The sequence below is a fragment of the Lolium rigidum genome, chromosome 6 (assembly GCF_022539505.1).
Source record: "Lolium rigidum isolate FL_2022 chromosome 6, APGP_CSIRO_Lrig_0.1, whole genome shotgun sequence".
NCBI classification, from domain to species: domain Eukaryota; kingdom Viridiplantae; phylum Streptophyta; class Magnoliopsida; order Poales; family Poaceae; genus Lolium; species Lolium rigidum.
The window spans coordinates 335,176,689-335,184,666 of NC_061513.1; positions in this window are offsets into that span (position 1 = coordinate 335,176,689).

Sequence of the window (7,978 nt, forward strand, 5' to 3'; positions counted from 1 at the left end):
ATAGGTTTGGAATGAAATAGGCCCCGGATGAGCCGTAGCAGGAGTTTCCACATACAGATCCTAGATTTTACCAAGTGCTAGCCCATGTATGCGGAAATCGTCAACGCCGGGTACATGCAAGGTTAGACAAACCTTACATCACACTTGTTCACATATGTTAGGGACAAATGCAAGTTTTCCAGCGATTCCGACGCAGGTTTGGAATGAAATAGACCCCGGATGAGCCGTAGCAGGAGTTTCCACATACAGATCCTGGATATTACCAAGTGCTAGCCCATGTATGCGGAAATCATCAATGCCGGGTACATGCAAGGTTAGACAAACCTTACATCACACTTGTACACATATGTTAGGGACAAATGCAATTTTTCCAGCGATTCCGACGCTCCGGTGATCTGTATCTTGGGAAACTCTAGGGCGGGGACCCTGCAGATCTACGCCTATAGCTTTTTCCGTGCGAGGGTTTACCAATGAATTTTTTTATTTGCTTTGCTTTGTTTAGGACATATGCACATGGAAACCATAGGTTTGGAATGAAATAGGCCCCGGATGAGCCATAGCAGGAGTTTCCACATACAGATCCTAGATTTTACCAAGTGCTAGCCCATGTATGCGGAAATCATCAACGCGGGTACATGCAAGGTTAGACAAACCTTACATCACAGTTTTGTACATATGTTAGGGACAACTGCAAGTTTTCCAGCGATTCCAACGCTCCGGTGATCTGTATCTTGGGAAACCCTAGGGCGGGGACCCTGCAGATCTACCCCTATAGCTTTTTCCGTGCGAAACAATGGATTTTTTTATTTGCTTTGCTTTGTTTAGGACATATGCACATGGAAACTATAGGTTTGGAATGAAATAGGCCCCGGATGAGCCGTAGCAGGAGTTTCCACCGATTCGGACGCTCCGGTGGTTTGTATCTAGGGAAACCCTAGGGCGGGGACCCCGCAAATCTACCCCTAGGGTTAGGGTTAGGGTTTGAGTTAGGGTTAGCAATGGACTTTTTCCTTTGTTTTAGGACATATGTACATCCATAGCAGATGTTGGGCCTACTGGCTCCCGTCGACCCGTCTACGAAGAGCGTCACTCGTGGGATCTACATAAGCCATCTACCATTTTTTCCTTTTAAAAAAGTAACTATTTTTACATAATTCATACTAATACATAAATAAAACAAACATAATATAAAGCAAATGAGAGCGAAGAAAAAAACAAAAAAAAAATGTATGCCGAGGGTGGCCGTCGGCATAGGTGGGTGATGCCCTATGCCGAGGGTGGCCCTCGGCGCCTCGCTGACGCCGTGACCGAGCCGTCACGGCCGGAGCGGGACCGGAGCACATGACTGTGCTACGCCGACGGTCTAGAGTACGCCGAGGGTGGCCGTCGGCGTAGCTCTCTCTACGCCGAGGGTATTCATACGCCGAGGGGCTCGGTGGGCTGCTGCCATGGACCGGACGTACGCCGACGGCACCGACATTTGGCCGTCGGCGTACGCCACGGCCGTCGGCGCAGCGAGCCATTCCTGTAGTGTTGCAACGGTGTTGGCTTTGAATAACTTAAGATCAAACCGACTCACCTGGCCGTCTCTACGTAGCGAATTTGTACTAATGCATCCTCGAAATATGCTTTCGCCCCTCTTTATAAATAAAGCAACATTTTAGCCAAACCAATACAAAGTATCACAAAAGGTACAACCGACAAAAGGTGAAACCCCGCCTCCTTGTCGGACAACATCGTCTCACACCCACCAAGTTGTTGCTCTCAACCATCTACAATAAAGATAAATTAGGCAAGTTTTGTAGAAGAAACGATGGACGGTCTTTGTGGAGAAACTATCTTCGATGCAAACTATTCTAGTGACTGTTAAAAATTATCGAGACACACTTAAACAGATGAAACAGATAACAAAAATCTAGCTAGTTGATGCCTAACCTAGATTTCCACCATTCCTGTCCTTTTCAAAATGAGGGGGAAGGGAAACTAGACTATATCTTCCATTGTGGTTGCACATGCAATACTTTAGTATAGGATAAATTGCACGAAAACACTTTCCGGGACAGAATAATAAAAAACAATTCTAGAGGCTTTGTAAAAAAAACTGACGATATATAACACAAACTCGAATATAAGGAGAGTAAAGCTCTAAAATGTTACAAGGAGGGCCCACCTATCATCCCTAGGGTTTGTCAAGGTTAGGCCGAAATCATCGTATGTGGTATATCGCACACAGCTGCTATACTTCGTGCGCGGGTTGAGCACCTCGAGCTGCTTAGAGCATCTCTAACAGAGCCCGTAAATCACGCCGGAACCATATTTTTCCGGCCGATTTACGGGTTCGGGTGGCACAGAACGGAGACTGAACTCGCTACCCGGTCCGAAATTTCTTTTCAGGGGCCCGGAAAATTTCACACTCTACCTCTATTAATACAGACCGAAGGGCGGTTTACATACCCAAAACTGAACAGATTTCTCACCACTCATCCAGCTCCGCCATCCGTACAACCGCCTCCAGCCGTCGATATCTGGCTGCTTTGCTACAATTGTGCAACCACGACTAAACTCATGGCTGCAGGCGGGACGCGCGGCGGGCGGGCACAACAGGACATGACCATGGCGTGGCGGCATGCAGGCGCAGCGGCGCGGCCAAGCAGCAGCAGCTAGCAGCTGCGTGCACGTGGCCAAGCATTAGCAATGCGCGGCAGCAATGCTCCAGAGCTAGCATCAATATAGAGATGTGGAGCTGGCAGCAGCAATCACGGCCGCGCCGCCCACGCCCCATCGGCTCCTCCGGCGTTTCGGTTCTTCAATTCCCTGTGCGCAATCATCCTCGCTTGACCCCTAAGCTCGTGGCTGCAGCCAGGGGCGCGGCCGCTGGTCCGCGCGGGGAGATCTAGGCAGCGGCGCGGACAGTGGTTGTGAAGAAGATGATGATTTTTCGACTATTCCGTTTTTTCAGTTTTAGTTTACAGGATCTATTCTGCGTCAGCCGTTTTGCGACCTGAAAACGCGTTTTCGGAAGACTCAACTCGATTTTTTTCATTTCCACTTTTACCCTCTGCTAGAGATGCTCTTACTATTTGGGCCATAAGTGATCCTTTACGGTGCACACGGATAAGCCCTTCCGTGTACGATCGGATGCCTTAAAAGAGCCTAAATGTACTTCCTCCGGATCGGTTTAACAGGCGCGCACGTAATTTAAGGTAAAGTTTGACCGTTGATATATATCTACAAAATTTATACCATTAGATTCATATTTAAATAAGGTTTTCAATGATATAATTTTTGTAACATGTATTCTATATTTTATTGACCAAAATAATGGTCAAAGTAATTTTTTGAACTACGCGCGCCTGTTAAACCGGTCCGGAGGGAGTACTGCTTATTGACGCACTTGGCTTAGACGCTATTCGGTGGGGGTTTGCAGCTTTGAGCGTGGTTGACAAGTTTGTAGGCTTGATATGGTGCGGTTCGTCATTCTTGGTGCGTGGGACAAGGTCCGGGATCACTTTCCCTTGAGTTCTCGCTTTTCTCTTCTCGAGGCAGGTGTAATGCTTTGAGTTTGGAGGTCCACTTTGTGAGGCGATGCATCAGTCCTTGTTTAGCTAGTTACATTGGCCGTGGAGTATGTGGTTTCACTCGGCTATCGCCTAATAAACCAACTATTGTGTGGCTGGCGCTCTGTTAGCTGGACCGCAGATTAGCAAGTTGCCTTGTTAGCCTTAGTCGGTGGAGGGGCCCTGACTCGTCCCTCGCGTCGCCTTCCTCTGGCGACTCGGAGGAAATCCTAGCCACCGGCCACTAGGTCCTCCTCCCCTTCCCCCCCTGCATCACCGCTGCGTCGGCAAAGCCATGGCGCGCCCCAAGGAAGCTGGCGGCGGGCGTTTTTTTCCTTCCTCGCGGGCGAGAAGGCGGGAGGTGACCTGGGCGGAGATGCTCCGGCTCCGGGCGGCTGCCTAGAGGCATGGGCGGTGGGCGCAGCTGGGGATCGATGGAGGAGGCGGCTGGCGGCGCCCGAGGAGCGACATCGCTGCAGCGAGGGCTCGATCTGGGACCCATCGGGGCCTGGCGGGCCGAGGCTGTCGCGTGGGTTCGCGCCTAGCAGGGGCTCTACGGGGCGGCGCGCTGATGGTTCCCTAGGGCGGCGCATCTAGCCAGGGCATGTCTCTCTGTGATCTTGGCTGTGGAGGGTCGGATGCTGGTCTGCAGGGCGCTGCTCAGGCGAGGGTTTGTGTTCACCTAGGGTCTCCGGCATTGCATCGGCCGACCCAGGATGGTCGGTGTGTTGTTGGAGTCGATCCGAATAAAGGCGACGGTCTTCGGATTTTTCTCGCACCAAGTAGAAGATCTACCGGATTTTTGTTCCCATCAGTCTGGATGGATTGTCGTGTTTCGGAAGGCCCTGCCGGCGAAATTCATTGTGCGAATAATGCCTGAAGATTGCTGGATTGGGTGGTTTCGGTCGTGCGCACCCATGTTTTTTATCTGACCATTTGGTTTCAGAGGGAACGCTTCGAAGCTCTTCTGGCTGTTAATATACACTACTAGGAAAACCCTCACCCGTGGCGCACGTTTTTTTATATTTTGTGCGCCACAGAAGTCACGCCACTAAATTTTTTCCGTGGCGCATATCTACACGCGCCACAAAATTTCCAAACTTCTATGGCGCACCCAGCGGTGGCGCGCCACATATTTGTTTTTTGAATTTTTTTTAAAAATAGCGACCAGATCTAGATCTAGGGCCGCAATGAATTTCGCCGGATTTTTTTTAAAAATTGCTGCAGGCTGCCCGGGTGGGTGGGTGGGGTGGGTGGATGAGGAGGGGGGAGAGGCGGAGGAGGATGAGGCCAGCCGGAGGGGGTCACTAGAGTGGAGGAGGAGGATGAGGAGGCCAACCGGAGGGGGTCGTCGGAGGTGGAGGAGGAAGGGGTCGTCGTCGGAGGAGGAGGAAGAGGTGGTGGTCGCCGGAGGAAGAGGAGGAGGAGGTGGTCGCCGGAGGAGGAGGAGGAGGAGGTGGTGGAGGAGGAGGTCGCCGGAGGTGGAGAAGAAGGTGGTCGGCAGAGGAGGAGGAGGAGGTCGGGTGGTGGAGGTGGTCGACGGGTGAAGGGAGAAGAAGGGGAAGTGGAAGTGGAAGTGGAGGAGAAGTGGAGGAGAGGACGAGGGAGGAGGAGAAAAGATAAAGGGAGAAGGGCGCCGCTGGATTTCAAATTTCGGCCTAACAATTATGTGGCGCATGTGTATATGGTGCGTCACATAAAAAAATCGAATTTTTTATTTTTTCCAGGAAAAAATCTTGACTTTATCGTAACCTTTTAGTCTTTCCGAATTTGCCGATTCTGTAAATTTGAGAACCACCATTGGCTGTGCAATTCGGGTGTAGAATTTTCTCCCGGTCATTTTGATATATTATGCGTATTTTTCCGACCTCATATGCAACCATAAAAGCCATTTGAAGATTTCTTGATCTTTTTTTTTTTGCAAAATACATCGAAATTTTTCATGTTTTCCAATTTTCCCGACAAGTATACCACTTAATATAAGTACAATTCAAATGAATTTCTTTTTGAAGTTTTTATAAATTTCTATGATTTTTTGAACATTAAAAAGGTGATCCATGGTTGAAAAAACTTCTCTGACGCATGTAGCTCCATGCGCCACAAAAATGCTTCTTTCTGTGGCGCTTTTGGCCACATGCACCACAGAAAGCTGACATTTCAGTGGCGCATCCAGCTCCATATGCCACAGAAATATTCAGAATTAGTCAACACACTAATTAGGAGTGGCCCATCAGATTTCTGTGGCGCATAGAGAGGTGATGCGCCACAGAAATGCCAAATTATGTGACGCATAGAAAGTTGGTGCACCACAGAAATTTCAAATTTAGTGGCGAACGTGCGTAGGTGCGCTACAAAAAAAAAATAGCGCATGGTTAATTGGTTTGCCACACAATACATTCCTACTTATAAGAGTTTTCCTTGTAGTGTCTCATGGAGCTCGTTTTCTTTTCATGGTGCTAGCGAGAAGGTCATGAAAGCCGAGATCGGTAGAATAGCAATGATGGTCGGATCTTGCTGGTGACGTGGAATTGGCTAGGTGCTTCGTGACTTGAAACAACGACTTGTATGTGGGGGTGACTGGATATGAGAAGTTCGAGTCTTATCTTTCAGGGTAAAAATCCAAGGTCTGAACTTTAATTGGTATACCTGGCAATGTTTTTATTGAAGGCATTGTTTTGAGAGTGCAGACTTTCTTCAGGGTGGAAACCTAAAATCTATGATCGGACGACGACAACAGTTGTGCACTGTTTCCTTCTTGAAGGCGTCTCTTATGGATAAGTTGATCTTCTGGTGTAGTCTGGGTGCTATCAGTGTTGCTGTTTCAAGAAATGTATCACGAACTTTAAGAAAAAACTGTTGAATAATTAGACATAATTTTCACGATTAATTGTGTGGCTTTAAGGTGCGATTTTGTCATAAATTGTATCATTTTTTTTGTGGCCGTAGCTCCTCACGCTCTCACAAGCGCGTGACGCATGCACCTTTGTGCAATCCGTTAGGGCATGTACAATAATAGAGAAGACACACCTTCTCTTAGCCCTCCATCGTAGAGAAGATAATAACTATAACATGTACAATGCATTGTCTCTTAGTGTTATCTCTTGCAATTAATGAGAATCAATTAAATTTGGTAGAAAATTAGATTGCTACGAGAAAACATATGGTACAATGGAGCAAATGGTATTCTCTTATTTTCAAGGGATCACTCATGAGCTAAGAGAAGACAACTTTCTCTTTCTCAGCAAATATCCTACATAGCAATTCTAAATAAAGACTGACGTTACATGCTTTTACAAACTGAATGGCACAAGAAACCCAATGCCAAACATGTGCTTGCTTAGTTGCTTAGCTAACCGTATATGTCAAACCATGCTACTGATGCGAGCATGCCATCTGTGGTATATTAATCGTGAAGGCGATGTCCATGCATAACCCGTCCATGTTTTATCGTATAGCAGGAAAGCGTATAAAATACGCGTGCGCGCGCACTGTCCGAAAGCGATCGTTCAGCAAGGCTTCGGAGGTTGACCGCGCGCCACCTAGAGTATTCCATCTATGGTATTAATGGAGAAGGCGATATCCATCCATTGACCCGTCGTGTTCTTACCTAAATCACATAATACTTGCGCATTAATAAGCTTGATCATAGAGTATCTAAGAGCATTTCTAGCCGCGTCCTCCAAATGTCTTTAAAACAACGTCGGATTAAGTGTTCGGGAGATATGTTTTCTTCGTGCCGCGTCTGGGGGACCTCGTTCCCAAACCACGTCTCCAAACGCGCCCCCAAAAATTTAAAATAACGTTATATTTTTATTTTATTAGATAGAAGAAATTTATAGGTACGGTGAAAAAATAATGCTGTGCTAATTTTCAAAGCGGTGCAACATAAACAAATTACATATAAAAACTTCAAAAAAACATAAACTAATTATATATAAAAACTTCGAAAAAATGAACTAAAATTTTAAACTACTTCTTCTTTGATAGCCCCGCCTCATCGTCCTCACGGTGGCGCTTCCTGCTCGTCACCTCTTCCGAAGAGCCGGTGTCGTTCGACACGTCGGAGGAACTTGTGTCACCCTCGTCATCGTCGGTGCTCGCCGGTTGTGCCTTCGCTTTCGCTTTCGCCTCCGCCTTTGCCCGGGCCCTTGCCTCCTTCTTTGCCGCCGCCGCCTCCTCAGCCTCTTCCTCCTCCTCCTCGTTGGCCTCCCAATCCTCCTCGATGTCCGTCGGCGGGGAACCAGAGCTGCTAGGCGTTGCAACTCTGTCCCACCAATGGCGCCATTCCGGTGGCTTCCCCTCGCTGTTGGTGTCCGATGGCAAAGAGAGGTTGCTCATTGTCAGAGAGGAGAGGAGAGATGAATGGCGCCGACCGGTTGTAGTTTGGAAAGCGCATACGTAGGGGTCTTATTGAGTGCGGA